Source organism: Eleutherodactylus coqui, chromosome 6, assembly GCF_035609145.1.
Source record: "Eleutherodactylus coqui strain aEleCoq1 chromosome 6, aEleCoq1.hap1, whole genome shotgun sequence".
NCBI classification, from domain to species: domain Eukaryota; kingdom Metazoa; phylum Chordata; class Amphibia; order Anura; family Eleutherodactylidae; genus Eleutherodactylus; species Eleutherodactylus coqui.
In genome coordinates, this window is record NC_089842.1 from 33,011,535 (window position 1) to 33,033,648 (window position 22,114).

Genomic DNA, 22,114 nt, shown 5'->3' on the forward strand with positions numbered 1-22,114 from the left:
AACTGCTTCCAGCATGCCCATTCAGTGCTATGCCTCCATCAGGAGAGGGAGAGACCATCTGTTGCACTTCCCCATTCTTTGCATCAGTGGTTCTGCTCACCTTCTGCCCAATGAATGGCCTGTGCTGCCCGGCCTGGGGGACTGTAGTGTTCCCAGGCCGTCCCTGTCCCTCCACAGCATTGATGGATGCCGCTGGGTCCCCTTAGGGCACTGTATAGTGCCACCGCCACTCTGCAGCGCTGATAGCGCAGTCGCTGATTGATCCTCCTGGGGGGGGGGGGGCATGTTCCTCCGGTGCTATGACAGGAGGTCGCCGAGCAGAACATACAGGCGTCATGCCACTCAACTGTGTATCTTGACTAAAAGTGGTGATATGAGGGTCCGGAGCTCTGGTTCTTGCCGCCTCACGCCGCCATGCCGAAGCCACCCCCTATCCCTTCTGCTTTCTTTCAACTACATAGCATTCATTGAGTACTATGTATCCTGTGAAGGAGAAGGCCGAAGTGGTCAAGAACCGTTTCTCCCCCGGATCCTGTGGCTAACAGCTGGGGAACAGACCTGCTCCTGCTTGATTATAGAAGCTGGAGCTTTAATCATGCGCTGTGTTTTATTACTAGCCAGGATTAAAGCCCAGAACCAAGCGCCGTAAATTTACTGTGCTTGGTCCTTTAGGGGTTAAAGGGACTTTAGACTGAGCCTTGAATTTTATGGGGAAGTTGCTAGAAATAAGAGGGGAATAATGATTTTGTGAGAGGGAGCAGCCTGTCATCTATAAGAAATAAATTATTCCCTGTATATTATAGGGTTAAAATCCTGGGGAAAGAAAATGAAAATAATTTATAGAAGTTCCTCCCTTATTTTGCATACAGACTTTTCCTGGAGATCTGGTATTTCTACACCCTGCGCTCGGCTCTCAGGTAAGACCTTCATCTCTTATAAGCTGATTATATAAAGTATCACTTGTTTTATGATGAACAGTTGTACAAGGGGGTCACAAACTTTAGGAAGATCCAATCTTCAGACAAGTTCAGAGCGTTATTATTAGCCGTTCAAGTCAGTGAAGGAAACATCATAAACTGCAGCGAGTCATAAACCTCAACCCCATTGGGTATTTATCAACCCCTCCAGAGGCGAAGCTAAAGGCTCAGGGGCTCGGGCTGCCCCTCCTGTACTCACTCAGCCCCTTTACATAAAGCTTTCCAAACATGACTTATTTCCTGGACTAGATGAAAATATGTTTGCAGCCCCTTAGGCCAGGCTCACAGGAGCGTATGATTACAGCATATTACATGCGTGTTGTGCGTGCATTTCATATGCAGTGATTTGCTGGCAGTCAAGTACATTGCTATACACAGTTCCTTGTGGCGTATTACGTGTGAGAGAGCCTATTGTTCTTCCGTCCAAAGGCCGGGCTACTGGGCAGAAAGTTAATGGGGTCTGTCTGACGCCTTTCCGTTCCGTCCAGAGGCAGAGCCGTTTGGCCACGGGAAGTCTTTGTTCCTGCTCCCCGAATGACCCATTACTGCAGCCCCAGTAGTAATAGTTTCCCCCACAGTGGAACAGTAGTAATAGTGACCCTTTTATTTGCCCCTGTAGTAACAGTGACCCCTACTAGAGGCAATTGGCATGGCTGTGGGCCCCCTTAGACTTCCAGGCCCAGGAGGTCGCACCAATCGACCCTGTTATAATCCACCATTGGTCCCGACTCTTGGCCCCACTAGTAATAGTGACTCTATATTGGCTCAGTAGTAGTAACGACCTCTATATTGGCCCCAGTAGTAATAGTGACCTTCATTGCGGACCTAGTAGTAATAATGTCACCTATAGTGGCCCCAGTAGTAATAGTTTCTCCCACAGTGGAACAGTAGTAAAAGTGACCCCTATATTGGCCCCAGTTGTAACAATGACCCCCACAGTGGCCTCAGTTGTAATAGCATCAACTATATTTGCTCCAGTAGTAATAGTGACCTCTATTGCACCCCAGTACTAATAGTGACCCCTATTTTGTACCCAATAGTAATAGTGATCCCTATTGCGACCCCCGTAGTACCGTAATAGGCTCCCCCATTGCAGACCCAGTAATGGTAGCAGATTACAACAGGGGCAATTGGGACAGTTGTGGGCCCCCTTGGAGCCTCGGGCGGTCGCACCAATCGACCCTATTATAATCCGCCCCTGATCCCGACTCTTGGTCCCAATAGTAATAGTGACTTTCTACATTGGCCCCAGTAGTAATAGTGATCCCCTATATTGGCCCAGTAGTCATAATGACCCCTATATTGGCCCCAGTAGTAATAGTGACCTTTATTGCGGCCCTAGTAGTAATAGTGTCACCCATAATGGCTCCAGTAGTAATAGGGACCTCTACAGTGGCCCCAATAGAAATAGTCATCTCTATTGCAGCCTAGTAGTAATAGTGGCCCCTATTTTGACCCCAGCAGTGCTAGCAGATTATAATAGGAGCAATTCAGATGTCTGTGGACGCCCTTAGATTCTCGGGTCTGGGCAACCCAATTGCTCCAATTACAATCCGCCATTGGTCCTGACTTTTGGCCCCAGTAGTAATAGTGTTCCCTATATTGGCCCCAGTAGTAATAGTGACCTCTATATTGACCTCAGTAGTAAAAGTAATACCCTATCGCGACCCCAGTAGTAGTATGCTTCCCCCATTGCGGCCCCAGTAGTGATAGCGGATTACAATAGGGGCGAATGAGATGGCTGTGGGCCTGCTTGGAGTCTCGGGCCCTGGGTGGTCACCCCAATTGCCCCTATTATAATCCACTATGGGTCCTGACTCTTGGCCCTAGTAGTAATAGCTTCCTCTATATTGGCTCCAGTAGTAATAGCGTCCCCTATATTGGCCCCAATAGTAATAGAGTTCCCTATATTGGCCCAAGTAGTAATATTGTGCCCTATATTGGCCTCAGTAGTATTATCCAATATATTGGCCTCAGTAGTAATAGTGATCCACTATATTGGCCCGAGTAATAATTCCATCCCTTATATTGGCCATAGTAGGAATAGTGACCCTTATCTTGGCCCCAAGTAGTAATAGTGAACCCTATTGTAGCCCCAGTAGTAATAGTGACCCCTACAGTGGCCCTAGTAGTAATAGCATCCCCTATATTGGCCCAGTAGTAATAACATCCCCTGTATTGGCCGCAGTAGTAATAGTGTCCACCAGAGTGGCTCCAGTAGTAATAGTGTCCCCTATATTGGCCCCAGAAGTAATAGTGACCCCCTACAGTGACCCCAGTAGTAATAGTGACTAGAGATGAGCGAACACACTCATCCGAGCTTGCTACTCGTTCGCGTATTAGGGTACTCTAAATGCTCGTTACTCGAGCCGAGCACCACGCGGTCCCCGGGTCAATTTCATTTCCCTTCCCCACATGTTTAGCGCCATTTTCTAGCCAATAAACATGCGGGGAATGCATTACCACTTCCTGCTGTGACATGCCAGCCCTCTGCCCGTCAACAGCAGTGAGTGGCTGGGCCAATCAGGTGACCACCGAGTACTCATGCTGGCAGTGGTTAGGGAAAGTGCTGATGCTGATATAGGGAAAGTGTTAGAGTAGGATCCTCTCTTCAAGAACCCCAACAGTCCTTCTTAGGGCTACTCCTCATCGTGTGCATTACAGTTGTGGCTGGCCGGGAGCAATAGTGCACCTTTTTTTTTTTTTTAAAGCATCTAGCCCTGTGCAGAGCATTACAGCTATAACATTCTCAGTGGGCAGTGCATTAGGCAGAGTTTAGTGAAAGAGCTGCTGAGACAGGGAAAGTGTTACAGTCAGGATCCTCTCTTCAAGAACCCCAACGGTCCTTCTTAGGGCTACTCCTCATTGTGTGCATTACAGTTGCGGCTGCCTGGGAGCCGTAGTGCACCCATTTTTTTCTAAAGCATCTAGCCCTGTGCAGAGCATTGCAGCTATAGCAGTCTCAGTCTGCAGTGCATTAGACAGAGGTCTCACCGTGAAACAGTACTCTAACAATTTCAGCTCTGCCACTGTACAGAGCATCTCACTATACCCTTTCCTTGGGGAGGTTGAGGTAGCCGCAGTTATTCGCACTATCCACTGTCTGTACAACTTTCTGCCCCTGTGCAGAGCGTCGAGCAATACTCTTTCCTTGGGGGGGTTGAGGTAGCCTCAGTTATTCGCACTATCCACTGGCTGTATAGCTTTCTGCCCCTGTGCAAAGCATCTCACTATACCTTTTCCTTGAGGGGGTTGAGGTAGCCACAGTTACCAGCACTATCCATTGGCTTTAGAGTCCTCACCCACTCCATACAGCCTCTCTTATCTACAAGTCTCTGTGAGCGGTAAATGACCCCTAGGTATCAGCACAAGACAGCGGTTTAATTTTTTCAAGTCACAGCATAGAGCCTCCGCTATCTACAAGTCCCTGTGTGCGGTGAATTAAGCCACAGTTGTCAGTGCTGTACAGTGGGGTAATTTATTTGGGCCCTGCTCTATTCTTAATCCACCATGATGAGGAATAGGGGTAAGGGTCGAAGATGCGGGCGTCCAAGTGAGGATGTGGGCACAGGCCGAGTTTCTGTGACAGTGCCCCCCACCACAGCAACAGCGGCCCCCAGCAGTGATAGCAGCCCTTAGCAGTCACAGTGCCCCCCACAGCAACAGCGCCCCCCACAGCGGCCTCCAGCAGTGACAGCGCCCCCCCATAGCGCCCCCCCCAGCCGTGACAGTAGCCCCCCACAGTGGCCTCTAGCAGTGACGGTAGCCCCCAGCAGTGACAGTGGCCCCCCTACAGCAGACCCCAGCAGTGACAGTGCCCCCCGAGATCCATATCCTTACCCCTACACGTCCTGGAAGCTTCGCTCCTCCACTGCCCGGCACACCGCTAGCAGCGATCATCTGCGGTGCACACTGTGACGTCAGTGTGCTGCCAGACGCCTCCGGACGCTCTAGTGGAACCAACAGGTAGGAGACGTCGGGGGAGGGGGGAGGAGGATCCCGGCTGCACACTGAGATCACGGTGTGCGCCGGTATCAGAGCTGCTAGTAGCACTGCTTAGTGAATACCGGCAGGGGAGCAATGGCCTCTGACGGTATTCACCACTAACGGGGTGTGCGGACGCGTGTCAGCAACTATGGCTACGCGTGTCAGTGCTGACACACGTGTCATAGGTTCGTCATCACGGGTTTAGTTGGACAACAATCTGTGGGGTGGTCCAATCTGGAAACAGAACTTCAGGGGTATCCAAGAAAAGGAATGCACCATCTAGATTTGCGGGAAAGTGGACTTTGTAGGTATGACCACGGTTCCTTAGTATGACTTGAAAAGGATGTCCCCAATTGTAGGTGGCGTCAGCTGCTTTGGTTGCTTGTAGGGGGGGTCGCACTAGTCTGCACATATTGAGGGTGAGTCTGGTAACAAAGTGATTTTTGCGCTGTTGTAGGTCATCATACCCTGTTCCCATTCTCTGCTCAGGTTGTCCTCCTTTTGTTTGTAGAAGTGCATGTGGCAGATTACATCTCATGGATGGTTGGGGTTCCTATTTCTTGGGCTTGGCAGGTGATGGACTCTGTCTAGTTCAATTGCTCTTTCCTCAGGGCTGTTGAGTGTTTTATTGAAGATAGAGATTACACAATCATAAAAGGCACTGGGAGAGATGTCCTCAGGCAGCCCCTGTGTGTCAAGTTGTTGAAACCCCCTCTATTTACAATGTCATTGAGGTGTAAGGCAAGAGCTCTCATCTGCACATGGTGGCTGTCTACGGTTTGAGCTAGTTGTAGATCAAACAAATATGTTGTGAATTTTTGCTTTAGGGATTGGATTGATTGATTAACTGCATGTATGGCCGCATCATGTTTTTCCTCAATACGTTGCAGTTGGGACTCTAGGTCTACTTTGGTTGGTAACACACTGATCATCTTCCATAATTCTTGTGATGTATGAGATTTATCTGAGGAATGAGTAGTGTGGGTCCTGCAGACTGTTTAGAGTCACCCTGGTGTGGAGAGACCAATACTGGGAGTGAGGTTAGGTCATCAGGATTCCTGAGAAAGAAGGCTGTAGGGGAGACAAGTGGTGTGGAACTGCTTCCAGCATGCCCATTCAGTGCTATGCCTCCATCAGGAGAGGGAGAGACCATCTGTTGCACTTCCCCATTCTTTGCATCAGTGGTTCTGCTCACCTTCTGCCCAATGAATGGCCTGTGCTGCCCGGCCTGGGGGACTGTAGTGTTCCCAGGCAGTCCTTGTCCCTCCACAGCATTGATGGATGCCGCTGGGTCCCCTTAGGGCACTGGATAGTGCCACCGCCACTCTGCAGCGCTGATAGCGCAGTCGCTGATTGATCCTCCTAGGGGGGGGGGGGGCATGTTCCTCCGGTGCTATGACAGGAGGTCGCCGAGCAGAACATACAGGCGTCATGCCACTCAACTGTGTATCTTGACTAAAAGTGGTGATATGAGGGTCCGGAGCTCTGGTTCTTGCCGCCTCACGCCGCCATGCCGAAGCCACCCCCTATCCCTTCTGCTTTCTTTCAACTACATAGCATTCATTGAGTACTATGTATTCTGTGAAGGAGAAGGCCGAAGTGGTCAAGAACCGTTTCTCCCCCGGATCCTGTGGCTAACAACTGGGGACCCGACCTGCTCCTGCTTGATTATAGAAGCTGGAGCTTTAATCATGCGCTGTGTTTTATTACTAGCCAGGATTAAAGCCCAGAACCAAGCGCCGTAAATTTACTGTGCTTGGTCCTTTAGGGGTTAAAGGGACTTTAGACTGAGCCTTGAATTTTATGGGGAAGTTGCTAGAAATAAGAGGGGAATAATGAGTTTGTAAGAGGGAGCAGCCTGTCATCTATAAGAAATAAACTATTCCCTGTATATTATAGGGTTAAAATCCTGGGGAAAGAAAATGAAAATAATTTATAGAAGTTCCTCCCTTATTTTGCATACAGACTTTTCCTGGAGATCTGGTATTTCTACACCCTGCGCTCGGCTCTCAGGTAAGACCTTCATCTCTTATAAGCTGATTATATAAAGTATCACTTGTTTTATGGTGAACAGTTGTACAAGGGGGTCACAAACTTTAGGAAGATCCAATCTTCAGACAAGTTCAGAGCGTTATTATTAGCCGTTCAAGTCAGTGAAGGAAACATCATAAACTGCAGCGAGTCATAAACCTCAACCCCATTGGGTATTTATCAACCCCTCCAGAGGCGAAGCTAAAGGCTCAGGGGCTCGGGCTGCCCCTCCTGTACCCACACCTAAACTGTGCAGGATACAGCTGCAAAACAAATACATGATCGGCCCCTTTACATAAAGCTTTCCAAACATGACTTATTTCCTGGACTAGATGAAAATATGTTTGCAGCCCCTTAGGCCAGGCTCACAGGAGCGTATGATTACAGCATATTACATGCGTGTTGTGCGTGCATTTCATATGCAGTGATTTGCTGGCAGTCAAGTACATTGCTATACACAGTTCCTTGTGGCGTATTACGTGTGAGAGAGCCTATTGTTCTCTATTGATGCATAATCAACGCCGCCCATATGTACTTACATTGCGTATAGACAGCATGTATATTGTGAAGTGATGGTGCAAGAAATATAAACAAAAAAACAGATGGACTCCGCATGACAGCGTGCGTGAGAAAAAACTACATGCGGTTTTCAAAAGACACAAACGCATTTAAGAAACTGCATGCACTATTAAAAACTGCATGTGGATTTAAAGAATACATGCATTTTTTTATAAAACCCCATGCAGGTTACTGATGCATTTTTTAATTTTGTGTAAAGTGTGCAATCTTATACAGGAAATGCCCAGGTTATACCAGCACGGTCCATATCACTATACATGGTTGACGTCTCTATATACAGGGAGAAATATATACGTCTCCTGTATATAGTAATATTGACCATGCTGGAGTAAGGCCGGTTTCACAATCTGTGTTTGATCCTCCGGACAGAGGTTCGGTCACAGATTCAGCTCAAAATACTGGAAGAAAAAGTGCTGCAATGCTTCTGCTTCCGTCCAAACGCCGGGCTACTGGGCAGAAAGTTAATGGGGTCTGTCTGACGCCTTTCCGTTCCGTCCAGAGGCAGAGCCGTTTGGCCACGGGAAGTCTTTGTTCCTGCTCCCCGAATGACCCATTACTGCAGCCCCAGTAGTAATAGTTTCCCCCACAGTGGAACAGTAGTAATAGTGACCCTTTTATTTGCCCCTGTAGTAACAGTGACCCCTACTAGAGGCAATTGGCATGGCTGTGGGCCCCCTTAGACTTCCAGGCCCAGGAGGTCGCACCAATCAACCCTGTTATAATCCACCATTGGTCCCGACTCTTGGCCCCACTAGTAATAGTGACTCTATATTGGCTCAGTAGTAGTAACGACCTCTATATTGGCCCCAGTAGTAATAGTGACCTTCATTGCGGACCTAGTAGTAATAATGTCACCTCTAGTGGCCCCAGTAGTAATAGTTTCTCCCACAGTGGAACAGTAGTAAAAGTGACCCCTATATTGGCCCCAGTTGTAACAGTGACCCCCCCAGTGGCCTCAGTTGTAATAGCATCAACTATATTTGCTCCAGTAGTAATAGTGACCTCTATTGCACCCCAGTACTAATAGTGACCCCTATTTTGTACCCAATAGTAATAGTGATCCCTATTGCGACCCCCGTAGTACCGTAATAGGCTCCCCCATTGCAGACCCAGTAATGGTAGCAGATTACAACAGGGGCAATTGGGACAGTTGTGGGCCCCCTTGGAGCCTCGGGCGGTCGCACCAATCGACCCTATTATAATCCGCCCCTGATCCCGACTCTTGGTCCCAATAGTAATAGTGACTTTCTACATTGGCCCCAGTAGTAATAGTGATCCCCTATATTGGCCCAGTAGTCATAATGACCCCTATATTGGCCCCAGTAGTAATAGTGACCTTTATTGCGGCCCTAGTAGTAATAGTGTCACCCATAATGGCTCCAGTAGTAATAGGGACCTCTACAGTGGCCCCAATAGAAATAGTCATCTCTATTGCAGCCTAGTAGTAATAGTGGCCCCTATTTTGACCCCAGCAGTGCTAGCAGATTATAATAGGAGCAATTCAGATGTCTGTGGACGCCCTTAGATTCTCGGGTCTGGGCAACCCAATTGCTCCAATTACAATCCGCCATTGGTCCTGACTTTTGGCCCCAGTAGTAATAGTGTTCCCTATATTGGCCCCAGTAGTAATAGTGACCTCTATATTGACCTCAGTAGTAAAAGTAATACCCTATCGCGACCCCAGTAGTAGTATGCTTCCCCCATTGCGGCCCCAGTAGTGATAGCGGATTACAATAGGGGCGAATGAGATGGCTGTGGGCCTGCTTGGAGTCTCGGGCCCTGGGTGGTCACCCCAATTGCCCCTATTATAATCCACTATGGGTCCTGACTCTTGGCCCTAGTAGTAATAGCTTCCTCTATATTGGCTCCAGTAGTAATAGCGTCCCCTATATTGGCCCCAATAGTAATAGAGTTCCCTATATTGGCCCAAGTAGTAATATTGTGCCCTATATTGGCCTCAGTAGTATTATCCAATATATTGGCCTCAGTAGTAATAGTGATCCACTATATTGGCCCGAGTAATAATTCCATCCCTTATATTGGCCATAGTAGGAATAGTGACCCTTATCTTGGCCCCAAGTAGTAATAGTGAACCCTATTGTGGCCCCAGTAGTAATAGTGACCCCTACAGTGGCCCTAGTAGTAATAGCATCCCCTATATTGGCCCAGTAGTAATAACATCCCCTGTATTGGCCGCAGTAGTAATAGTGTCCACCAGAGTGGCTCCAGTAGTAATAGTGTCCCCTATATTGGCCCCAGAAGTAATAGTGACCCCCTACAGTGACCCCAGTAGTAATAGTGACTAGAGATGAGCGAACACACTCATCCGAGCTTGCTACTCGTTCGCGTATTAGGGTACTCTAAATGCTCGTTACTCGAGCCGAGCACCACGCGGTCCCCGGGTCAATTTCATTTCCCTTCCCCACATGTTTAGCGCCATTTTCTAGCCAATAAACATGCGGGGAATGCATTACCACTTCCTGCTGTGACATGCCAGCCCTCTGCCCGTCAACAGCAGTGAGTGGCTGGGCCAATCAGGTGACCACCGAGTACTCATGCTGGCAGTGGTTAGGGAAAGTGCTGATGCTGATATAGGGAAAGTGTTAGAGTAGGATCCTCTCTTCAAGAACCCCAACAGTCCTTCTTAGGGCTACTCCTCATCGTGTGCATTACAGTTGTGGCTGGCCGGGAGCAATAGTGCACCTTTTTTTTTTTTTTAAAGCATCTAGCCCTGTGCAGAGCATTACAGCTATAACATTCTCAGTGGGCAGTGCATTAGGCAGAGTTTAGTGAAAGAGCTGCTGAGACAGGGAAAGTGTTACAGTCAGGATCCTCTCTTCAAGAACCCCAACGGTCCTTCTTAGGGCTACTCCTCATTGTGTGCATTACAGTTGCGGCTGCCTGGGAGCCGTAGTGCACCCATTTTTTTCTAAAGCATCTAGCCCTGTGCAGAGCATTGCAGCTATAGCAGTCTCAGTCTGCAGTGCATTAGACAGAGGTCTCACCGTGAAACAGTACTCTAACAATTTCAGCTCTGCCACTGTACAGAGCATCTCACTATACCCTTTCCTTGGGGAGGTTGAGGTAGCCGCAGTTATTCGCACTATCCACTGTCTGTACAACTTTCTGCCCCTGTGCAGAGCGTCGAGCAATACTCTTTCCTTGGGGGGGTTGAGGTAGCCTCAGTTATTCGCACTATCCACTGGCTGTATAGCTTTCTGCCCCTGTGCAAAGCATCTCACTATACCTTTTCCTTGAGGGGGTTGAGGTAGCCACAGTTACCAGCACTATCCATTGGCTTTAGAGTCCTCACCCACTCCATACAGCCTCTCTTATCTACAAGTCTCTGTGAGCGGTAAATGACCCCTAGGTATCAGCACAAGACAGCGGTTTAATTTTTTCAAGTCACAGCATAGAGCCTCCGCTATCTACAAGTCCCTGTGTGCGGTGAATTAAGCCACAGTTGTCAGTGCTGTACAGTGGGGTAATTTATTTGGGCCCTGCTCTATTCTTAATCCACCATGATGAGGAATAGGGGTAAGGGTCGAAGATGCGGGCGTCCAAGTGAGGATGTGGGCACAGGCCGAGTTTCTGTGACAGTGCCCCCCACCACAGCAACAGCGGCCCCCAGCAGTGATAGCAGCCCTTAGCAGTCACAGTGCCCCCCACAGCAACAGCGCCCCCCACAGCGGCCTCCAGCAGTTACAGCGCCCCCCCATAGCGCCCCCCCCAGCCGTGACAGTAGCCCCCCACAGTGGCCTCTAGCAGTGACGGTAGCCCCCAGCAGTGACAGTGGCCCCCCTACAGCAGACCCCAGCAGTGACAGTGCCCCCCGAGATCCATATCCTTACCCCTACACGTCCTGGAAGCTTCGCTCCTCCCCTGCCCGGCACACTGCTAGCAGCGATCATCTGCGGTGCACACTGTGACGTCAGTGTGCTGCCAGACGCCTCCGGACGCTCTAGTGGAACCAACAGGTAGGAGACGTCGGGGGAGGGGGGAGGAGGATCCCGGCTGCACACTGAGATCACGGTGTGCGCCGGTATCAGAGCTGCTAGTAGCACTGCTTAGTGAATACCGGCAGGGGAGCAATGGCCTCTGACGGTATTCACCACTAACGGGGTGTGCGGACGCGTGTCAGCAACTATGGCTACGCGTGTCAGTGCTGACACACGTGTCATAGGTTCGTCATCACGGGTTTAGTTGGACAACAATCTGTGGGGTGGTCCAATCTGGAAACAGAACTTCAGGGGTATCCAAGAAAAGGAATGCACCATCTAGATTTGCGGGAAAGTGGACTTTGTAGGTATGACCACGGTTCCTTAGTATGACTTGAAAAGGATGTCCCCAATTGTAGGTGGCGTCAGCTGCTTTGGTTGCTTGTAGGGGGGGTCGCACTAGTCTGCACATATTGAGGGTGAGTCTGGTAACAAAGTGATTTTTGCGCTGTTGTAGGTCATCATACCCTGTTCCCATTCTCTGCTCAGGTTGTCCTCCTTTTGTTTGTAGAAGTGCATGTGGCAGATTACATCTCATGGATGGTTGGGGTTCCTATTTCTTGGGCTTGGCAGGTGATGGACTCTGTCTAGTTCAATTGCTCTTTCCTCAGGGCTGTTGAGTGTTTTATTGAAGATAGAGATTACACAATCATAAAAGGCACTGGGAGAGATGTCCTCAGGCAGCCCCTGTGTGTCAAGTTGTTGAAACCCCCTCTATTTACAATGTCATTGAGGTGTAAGGCAAGAGCTCTCATCTGCACATGGTGGCTGTCTACGGTTTGAGCTAGTTGTAGATCAAACAAATATGTTGTGAATTTTTGCTTTAGGGATTGGATTGATTGATTAACTGCATGTATGGCCGCATCATGTTTTTCCTCAATACGTTGCAGTTGGGACTCTAGGTCTACTTTGGTTGGTAACACACTGATCATCTTCCATAATTCTTGTGATGTATGAGATTTATCTGAGGGATGAGTAGTGTGGGTCCTGCAGACTGTTTAGAGTCACCCTGGTGTGGAGAGACCAATACTGGGAGTGAGGTTAGGTCATCAGGATTCCTGAGAAAGAAGGCTGTAGGGGAGACAAGTGGTGTGGAACTGCTTCCAGCATGCCCATTCAGTGCTATGCCTCCATCAGGAGAGGGAGAGACCATCTGTTGCACTTCCCCATTATTTGCATCAGTGGTTCTGCTCACCTTCTGCCCAATGAATGGCCTGTGCTGCCCGGCCTGGGGGACTGTAGTGTTCCCAGGCAGTCCTTGTCCCTCCACAGCATTGATGGATGCCGCTGGGTCCCCTTAGGGCACTGGATAGTGCCACCGCCACTCTGCAGCGCTGATAGCGCAGTCGCTGATTGATCCTCCTAGGGGGGGGGGGCATGTTCCTCCGGTGCTATGACAGGAGGTCGCCGAGCAGAACATACAGGCGTCATGCCACTCAACTGTGTATCTTGACTAAAAGTGGTGATATGAGGGTCCGGAGCTCTGGTTCTTGCCGCCTCACGCCGCCATGCCGAAGCCACCCCCTATCCCTTCTGCTTTCTTTCAACTACATAGCATTCATTGAGTACTATGTATTCTGTGAAGGAGAAGGCCGAAGTGGTCAAGAACCGTTTCTCCCCCGGATCCTGTGGCTAACAACTGGGGACCCGACCTGCTCCTGCTTGATTATAGAAGCTGGAGCTTTAATCATGCGCTGTGTTTTATTACTAGCCAGGATTAAAGCCCAGAACCAAGCGCCGTAAATTTACTGTGCTTGGTCCTTTAGGGGTTAAAGGGACTTTAGACTGAGCCTTGAATTTTATGGGGAAGTTGCTAGAAATAAGAGGGGAATAATGAGTTTGTAAGAGGGAGCAGCCTGTCATCTATAAGAAATAAACTATTCCCTGTATATTATAGGGTTAAAATCCTGGGGAAAGAAAATGAAAATAATTTATAGAAGTTCCTCCCTTATTTTGCATACAGACTTTTCCTGGAGATCTGGTATTTCTACACCCTGCGCTCGGCTCTCAGGTAAGACCTTCATCTCTTATAAGCTGATTATATAAAGTATCACTTGTTTTATGGTGAACAGTTGTACAAGGGGGTCACAAACTTTAGGAAGATCCAATCTTCAGACAAGTTCAGAGCGTTATTATTAGCCGTTCAAGTCAGTGAAGGAAACATCATAAACTGCAGCGAGTCATAAACCTCAACCCCATTGGGTATTTATCAACCCCTCCAGAGGCGAAGCTAAAGGCTCAGGGGCTCGGGCTGCCCCTCCTGTACCCACACCTAAACTGTGCAGGATACAGCTGCAAAACAAATACATGATCGGCCCCTTTACATAAAGCTTTCCAAACATGACTTATTTCCTGGACTAGATGAAAATATGTTTGCAGCCCCTTAGGCCAGGCTCACAGGAGCGTATGATTACAGCATATTACATGCGTGTTGTGCGTGCATTTCATATGCAGTGATTTGCTGGCAGTCAAGTACATTGCTATACACAGTTCCTTGTGGCGTATTACGTGTGAGAGAGCCTATTGTTCTCTATTGATGCATAATCAACGCCGCCCATATGTACTTACATTGCGTATAGACAGCATGTATATTGTGAAGTGATGGTGCAAGAAATATAAACAAAAAAACAGATGGACTCCGCATGACAGCGTGCGTGAGAAAAAACTACATGCGGTTTTCAAAAGACACAAACGCATTTAAGAAACTGCATGCACTATTAAAAACTGCATGTGGATTTAAAGAATACATGCATTTTTTTATAAAACCCCATGCAGGTTACTGATGCATTTTTTAATTTTGTGTAAAGTGTGCAATCTTATACAGGAAATGCCCAGGTTATACCAGCACGGTCCATATCACTATACATGGTTGACGTCTCTATATACAGGGAGAAATATATACGTCTCCTGTATATAGTAATATTGACCATGCTGGAGTAAGGCCGGTTTCACAATCTGTGTTTGATCCTCCGGACAGAGGTTCGGTCACAGATTCAGCTCAAAATACTGGAAGAAAAAGTGCTGCAATGCTTCTGCTTCCGTCCAAACGCCGGGCTACTGGGCAGAAAGTTAATGGGGTCTGTCTGACGCCTTTCCGTTCCGTCCAGAGGCAGAGCCGTTTGGCCACGGGAAGTCTTTGTTCCTGCTCCCCGAATGACCCATTACTGCAGCCCCAGTAGTAATAGTTTCCCCCACAGTGGAACAGTAGTAATAGTGACCCTTTTATTTGCCCCTGTAGTAACAGTGACCCCTACTAGAGGCAATTGGCATGGCTGTGGGCCCCCTTAGACTTCCAGGCCCAGGAGGTCGCACCAATCGACCCTGTTATAATCCACCATTGGTCCCGACTCTTGGCCCCACTAGTAATAGTGACTCTATATTGGCTCAGTAGTAGTAACGACCTCTATATTGGCCCCAGTAGTAATAGTGACCTTCATTGCGGACCTAGTAGTAATAATGTCACCTATAGTGGCCCCAGTAGTAATAGTTTCTCCCACAGTGGAACAGTAGTAAAAGTGACCCCTATATTGGCCCCAGTTGTAACAGTGACCCCCACAGTGGCCTCAGTTGTAATAGCATCAACTATATTTGCTCCAGTAGTAATAGTGACCTCTATTGCACCCCAGTACTAATAGTGACCCCTATTTTGTACCCAATAGTAATAGTGATCCCTATTGCGACCCCCGTAGTACCGTAATAGGCTCCCCCATTGCAGACCCAGTAATGGTAGCAGATTACAACAGGGGCAATTGGGACAGTTGTGGGCCCCCTTGGAGCCTCGGGCGGTCGCACCAATCGACCCTATTATAATCCGCCCCTGATCCCGACTCTTGGTCCCAATAGTAATAGTGACTTTCTACATTGGCCCCAGTAGTAATAGTGATCCCCTATATTGGCCCAGTAGTCATAATGACCCCTATATTGGCCCCAGTAGTAATAGTGACCTTTATTGCGGACCTAGTAGTAATAGTGTCACCCATAAAGGCTCCAGTAGTAATAGTGACCTCTACAGTGGCCCCAATAGAAATAGTCATCTCTATTGCGGCCTAGTAGTAATAGTGGCCCCTATTTTGACCCCAGCAGTGCTAGCAGATTATAATAGGAGCAATTCAGATGTCTGTGGACCCCCTTAGATTCTCGGGTCTGGGCAACCCAATTGCTCCAATTACAATCCGCCATTGGTCCTGACTTTTGGCCCCAGTAGTAATAGTGTTCCCTATATTGGCCCCAGTAGTAATAGTGACCTCTATATTGACCTCAGTAGTAAAAGTAATACCCTATCGCGACCCCAGTAGTAGTATGCTTCCCCCATTGCGGCCCCAGTAGTGATAGCGGATTACAATAGGGGCGAATGAGATGGCTGTGGGCCTGCTTGGAGTCTCGGGCCCTGGGTGGTCACCCCAATTGCCCCTATTATAATCCACTATGGGTCCTGACTCTTGGCCCTAGTAGTAATAGCTTCCTCTATATTGGCTCCAGTAGTAATAGCGTCCCCTATATTGGCCCCAATAGTAATAGAGTCCCCTATATTGGCCCAAGTAGTAATATTGTGCCCTATATTGGCCTCAGTAGTATTATCCAATATATTGGCCTCAGTAGTAATAGTGATCCACTATATTGGCCCGAGTAATAATTCCATCCCTTATATTGGCCATAGTAGGAATAGTGACCCTTATCTTGGCCCCAAGTAGTAATAGTGAACCCTATTGTGGCCCCAGTAGTAATAGTGACCCTTACAGTGGCCCCAGTAGTAATAACATCCCCTGTATTGGCCGCAGTAGTAATAGTGTCCACCAGAGTGGCTCCAGTAGTAATAGTGTCCCCTATATTGGCCCCAGAAGTAATAGTGACCCCCTACAGTGACCCTAGTAGTAATAGTGACTAGAGATGAGCGAACACACTCGTCCGAGCTTGCTACTCGTTCGCGTATTAGGGTACTCTAAATGCTCGTTACTCGAGCCGAGCACCACGCGGTCCCCGGGTCAATTTCATTTCCCTTCCCCACATGTTTAGCGCCATTTTCTAGCCAATAAACATGCGGGGAATGCATTACCACTTCCTGCTGTGACATGCCAGCCCTCTGCCCGTCAACAGCAGTGAGTGGCTGGGCCAATCAGGTGACCACCGAGTACTCATGCTGGCAGTGGTTAGGGAAAGTGCTGATGCTGATATAGGGAAAGTGTTAGAGTAGGATCCTCTCTTCAAGAACCCCAACAGTCCTTCTTAGGGCTACTCCTCATCGTGTGCATTACAGTTGTGGCTGGCCGGGAGCAATAGTGCACCTTTTTTTTTTTTTTTTTTTAAAGCATCTAGCCCTGTGCAGAGCATTACAGCTATAACATTCTCAGTGGGCAGTGCATTAGGCAGAGTTTAGTGAAAGAGCTGCTGAGACAGGGAAAGTGTTACAGTCAGGATCCTCTCTTCAAGAACCCCAACGGTCCTTCTTAGGGCTACTCCTCATTGTGTGCATTACAGTTGCGGCTGCCTGGGAGCCGTAGTGCACCCATTTTTTTCTAAAGCATCTAGCCCTGTGCAGAGCATTGCAGCTATAGCAGTCTCAGTCTGCAGTGCATTAGACAGAGGTCTCACCGTGAAACAGTACTCTAACAATTTCAGCTCTGCCACTGTACAGAGCATCTCACTATACCCTTTCCTTGGGGAGGTTGAGGTAGCCGCAGTTATTCGCACTATCCACTGTCTGTACAGCTTTCTGCCCCTGTGCAGAGCGTCGAGCAATACTCTTTCCTTGGGGGGGGTTGAGGTAGCCGCAGTTATTCGCACTATCCACTGGCTGTATAGCTTTCTGCCCCTGTGCAAAGCATCTCACTATACCCTTTCCTTGAGGGGGTTGAGGTAGCCACAGTTACCAGCACTATCCATTGGCTTTAGAGTCTTCACTCACTCCATACAGCCTCTCTTATCTACAAGTCTCTGTGAGCGGTAAATGACCCCTAGGTATCAGCACATGACAGCGGTTAATTTTTTCAAGTCACAGCATAGAACCTCCAAAATAAAACAAGAATCAGCGCCTACTCGCACACAACGATTTAAAAAATGTGAGGTACTTGTATGTACTCACCTGGTGCACGGCCAAAATCCTGTTCAGGAGATTGACCGGCACCTTATATCCGAGCTGGCTTGTAGCGTCCCTGGAGTCCCGAATCCAGATCTCTGGAGAGCGTCTCTGGGGTTAACAGCCGTGACCGGCTGTTTTTTGCAACCACTTGTAAATAGAAAAATTTCCCCCGCGCTCGTGGGTTCCAGCGGAGATGAAGGACACAATGTCCGTGGATAACTTTAATGATTTATTGGTTCTTTTGCTTGCTACGCGTTTCTGCGGGTTTACCCGCTCTCTTCAGGCATACACTTGAAAACACAATACACTTTTTTTATACATTCACGGAAGTGCTCAGGCGTCGGCTTTCAGAGCCGCCCTCTGCTTCATGTGGAATAACACGTCATATCATTAGTCAGTAACCCTTTACATACTACTATGTTTCTCCATTCATAAAAACCAGCAAAGAACATGCTATTTAAAAGTCCGTTTAACTCACTTATGCTTCTCGTTTTCTATTATAATCTACATTATTATTTTAAAACATAAATTATCTATATCTATAAATATCTACTACAATTATATTCTAAAATTAGAAATATTACTATTAACAATAAATTGCATTTTCCCGATTTTTTTACTATATATACACTTTATAAAACCATCAATCATCTTTTCTCGAATAGACCCCATCCGTTATAAAAAACAACATTTTTTATGTGTGAATACCCAAATAATTCATAAATACATTCTAAAATTACCATTCTTAAAAATACATTCTAAAAGACTCTATTTATATTATACTAATATTTCTATTGTTTATACCCTCTATCTTTTTTATTTCTATATATATCAAATTGTACTTTGTAGTAACATTAACCATATATAATTACCTCCTAATACCTCCCATTTTGTCTCTTTCGGTTCAATCCCTTTAAATCAAATTTTTTCTAACACCTCATTGAGCCCTGTTGGTTGCAGGGTCTGGAGTTTGTAGATCCAGAACATCTCTTTGCGTTTTAGCTCGTTCAAGGATTTACTTATTACCTGCTCTATTGGTGTAATTTTCAGAGTTCTCGATTGGCATTCGTGTTGCTCAGCAAAATGCCTGGATACACTGTGTTTTGTGCATCCTCGTTTGATATTATATTTATGGTTAGCCAATCTGCCACGAATTGCATTTTTTGTTCTTCCAATATATTTCAACCCGCACTCACATTCCAACATGTATACAATGTGTGTGCTATCGCAGCTTAATCTATTTTTATATTGAACTACAATTTCTTTACCTTCTATTTTAAGTTTAAAGCTGTCTCTTTTTTGTTGTATATGTATGCAACATTTGCATCTAGTTTTGTTGCATCTAAAGACTCCTTTCTCTGATCCAATTTTCATGAGGGAACTTTTTTTATTTCTATTTTTATCTTTCAATTCTGCCTTCGAGGGTGCAATGATGTTCTGTAATGTTTTATTTTTCCTGAAAATTAATCTAGGTTCGACTTCTAAAACAGGTTTTAAAATAGGATCATTAAGTAAAATGGGCCAATGTTTTTTAATGCCTCTTATATTGTTCGACTGGTTATTATATTTGGTTATAAAAGATGTTTTTTTATGTACATTATTCTGTTTTTGTTTTTCTATTACCGGGGATTTTTTTACATTTTTTTCTCTTTCTATCATTACTTTGTTATGGGCTGCGTTAATAAGCGATTTGGGATAGTGTTTTTCTAAAAAAATTTTCTTTAAAATATCAGACTGTTGGACATAATCTTCCTTTTTTGTACAATTCCTTCCAATTCTCTTATATTGTCCATAAGGAATGTTGGTCTTCCAATACCGGGCATGGCAGCTTGTAAAATCTATATAGTTGTTAGTATCGACTTTTTTAAAATGTGTGACAGTAAAAATTTCGTTGTTATTAGAATGGAGTTCAAGATCTAAAAATATTAATTTCTTTTTATCTATATTAATAGTAAATTTTAAATTCTGATCGTTACAATTAAGTTGGTTAGTAAATTCTTCCAATTCTTTCGTTTCACCGTCCCATATAATTAGAATGAAAGTCAAAAAAACGATAGAGAGCGCCACAGGTAAATCCAATCCACACTCGCTGGGGAATGCGGATACAATCACAAAGTGTCTTCTCCTTGGTACTCCAATCCTTTGAACCAAAGGAGAGCTGCAGAAACAAGCTGGGGGTTCTGAGACCAGAGCTCACCCAGATAAAACAGAAAATGTGAAGTCAGAAAAAAAAAAGTTTTGTCTGACTTTAACCTCTGGACCATCTCTATGCATTTTGGAGCATAGCTTCACATTGTGCTGAGGACACTCTGAGGAGGGGGCATCTGGGCATCATACCCCCCTCCTTTCAAGTAAGTGTCATACCTCATCATTTCTGTCATGTGAATCTGTCCTCAGTTTACTCCATCCCTGAGCGCAGACACTTTTTTTCTGACTTCACATTTTCCATATAATTAGAATGTCGTCTATGTATCTTTTGAATAAAACTATCCTATCATCTAAAATATTATTCTCTTCAAAAGCCCCGACGTATAAATTTGCATACGTCGGGGCAAATTTACAGCCCATTGCCGTCCCCCGATCCTGTTTAAAAATTCTATTATTATATGTAAAATAGTTTTTTTCTAAAATAAATAAAATGGATTCTATTAAAAAATGTACTTGGGCTTTGGGCATTAAAGGATCTTTTTCTAGATATTTTTGAACAGATTGGATGCCTTTATTATGCGGAATGCAGGAATAAAGTCCTTCTACATCTAGTGAGCACCAGACATATGTATCTTTCCACTGAACATCGTTGATGATTTCTCTCAGGTGGCCGGAGTCTTTCAAATAGGATGGAAGACTTTGCACATGTTTTTGCAACTGTCTATCGATGTATTCAGCTAAACGGCTGGTGATGGATTGTATCCCCGCAATAATAGGTCTCCCGGGGGGATCTATACTGTTTTTGTGCACTTTGGGAAGATGATGAAAATATGGAATCTCCGGTTGGATTTGCATTATGTATTTGCCTTCTATCTTGGTAACCCCTAAATTATCAATACCTTTTTGTACTAACGTATTTAAAGCCTTTTGTATACTATCTGTGGGATCTATTTTTAATTCACTGTATTGTTCTTTATCTTCTAAAATCATTAAACTGACTTTGTTATATCTTGTTAGATCCATAAGCACAATCCCCCCTCCCTTGTCAGCTTTTTTTATTACTAGTTCATTATCATTCTTAAATCGTTTTATTGTGTTTATCTGAGCCCTAGTTAAGTTCTTTTTTGTGTTTTGTTTTTTAATATCCCCTTCTAGATCAGTAAATTCTTTTAAAACATTATTGTAGAAAATTTCTATATGGGGGCCTTTGCTTTCTATAGGGTAAAAATTATTAGTGGGTTTAAGTTCTGTTTGGATAGGTTCGTCTAAATTAAATTCAACAGTTTTTTCTTCTAAATCATTATCTTTATTCATAATGTAATACCTATTTAGGGTTAATTTCCTGATGAATTGGTGGAGATCTATAAATATATCAAACAGATTTAAATTGTTGCTAGGGCAAAAGGAGAGCCCTTTGGCTAGTAATTCTACATCGTTTTTATATAGTTTTTGACTAGAAATATTAAATATTCCATATGTTCGGGCTTGTTTATTTGTTATTTCTTCATTTTTGTTATCGTGGGTTTCTTTCTCTCTTTTTGTTCTACTCTTTCTACCCCCTCTTTTACCTCTCCTCCTTTTGATTGATTTTTTAAAACTAGTGGGGTTTTCGGGGTTATGGTTTTGATGAAAAATTGGTTTATTTTTGATCTCGTAATGGGTGGAGTATTTTTTATTATTATGGAGCTTTTTTTCTTTACTGTTGTTTTTTCTTTCATAATTAATGGTGTTGTTGTTGAAGAGGGACCTATTTCTAAAAAAGATTTAGAAGTGGAAGGGCTATGTTTATCTTCTAAAAATCTACCTGATGGTTTGTCCTTTACCATACTATTATTTATTAGCTCAAAATCAGGAGGGGAAATCGCACTGGAAACTGCTCTCGAGGAGTTCTACTATGTTAGTTTGGGATATATGCATTGGGGATGCACAGCTTCTATTGTTTTCTTCTATAGGAACTAGTGTGTTAATTTCAGGATTTCCTTTTTTATTTATATTATCTTGTGGATGGGATGTCTGTTCATTATCTTTTTTATTTGAATTAGATGTTTCTCTTGTATATAGATATTTATTTCCCTTATCTCTATTGTTCCTATTAGAAAATACTAGTGTGTTCCCTATCCACATTTTTTTCGTGGAGATGTAATTGTAAACTGAATTATCTCTATGTAGTGAATTTAATTCTTTGTGTACCGATTTTTCTACCTGTTTTTCTTGGCCATTATCACAAAAATCTCTATACAATTTCTTTATTTTTCTACTTAAAATGTTAATCTCTATATAATTAGTAATTAATAAATTCGTATCTATATAATTACGTG

General features: G+C 45.4%; 2 protein-coding genes across 2 annotated transcripts in view; both read left to right on the forward strand.

The window, feature by feature from the left end:
• Positions 1–22,114, forward strand: part of LOC136632018 (NACHT, LRR and PYD domains-containing protein 3-like) — a 1,080,175-nt gene that overhangs the window by 345,952 nt on the left and 712,109 nt on the right. The gene's annotated exons all lie outside the window — the stretch shown is intronic.
• LOC136632016 (NACHT, LRR and PYD domains-containing protein 12-like) overlaps positions 13,468–22,114 on the forward strand; it is a 238,338-nt gene continuing 229,691 nt past the window's right edge. Inside the window, exon 1 of the mRNA XM_066606552.1 lies at positions 13,468–13,583. The gene's annotated coding sequence lies outside the window, so the exon portion shown is untranslated. The remainder of the gene's footprint in view (positions 13,584–22,114) is intronic.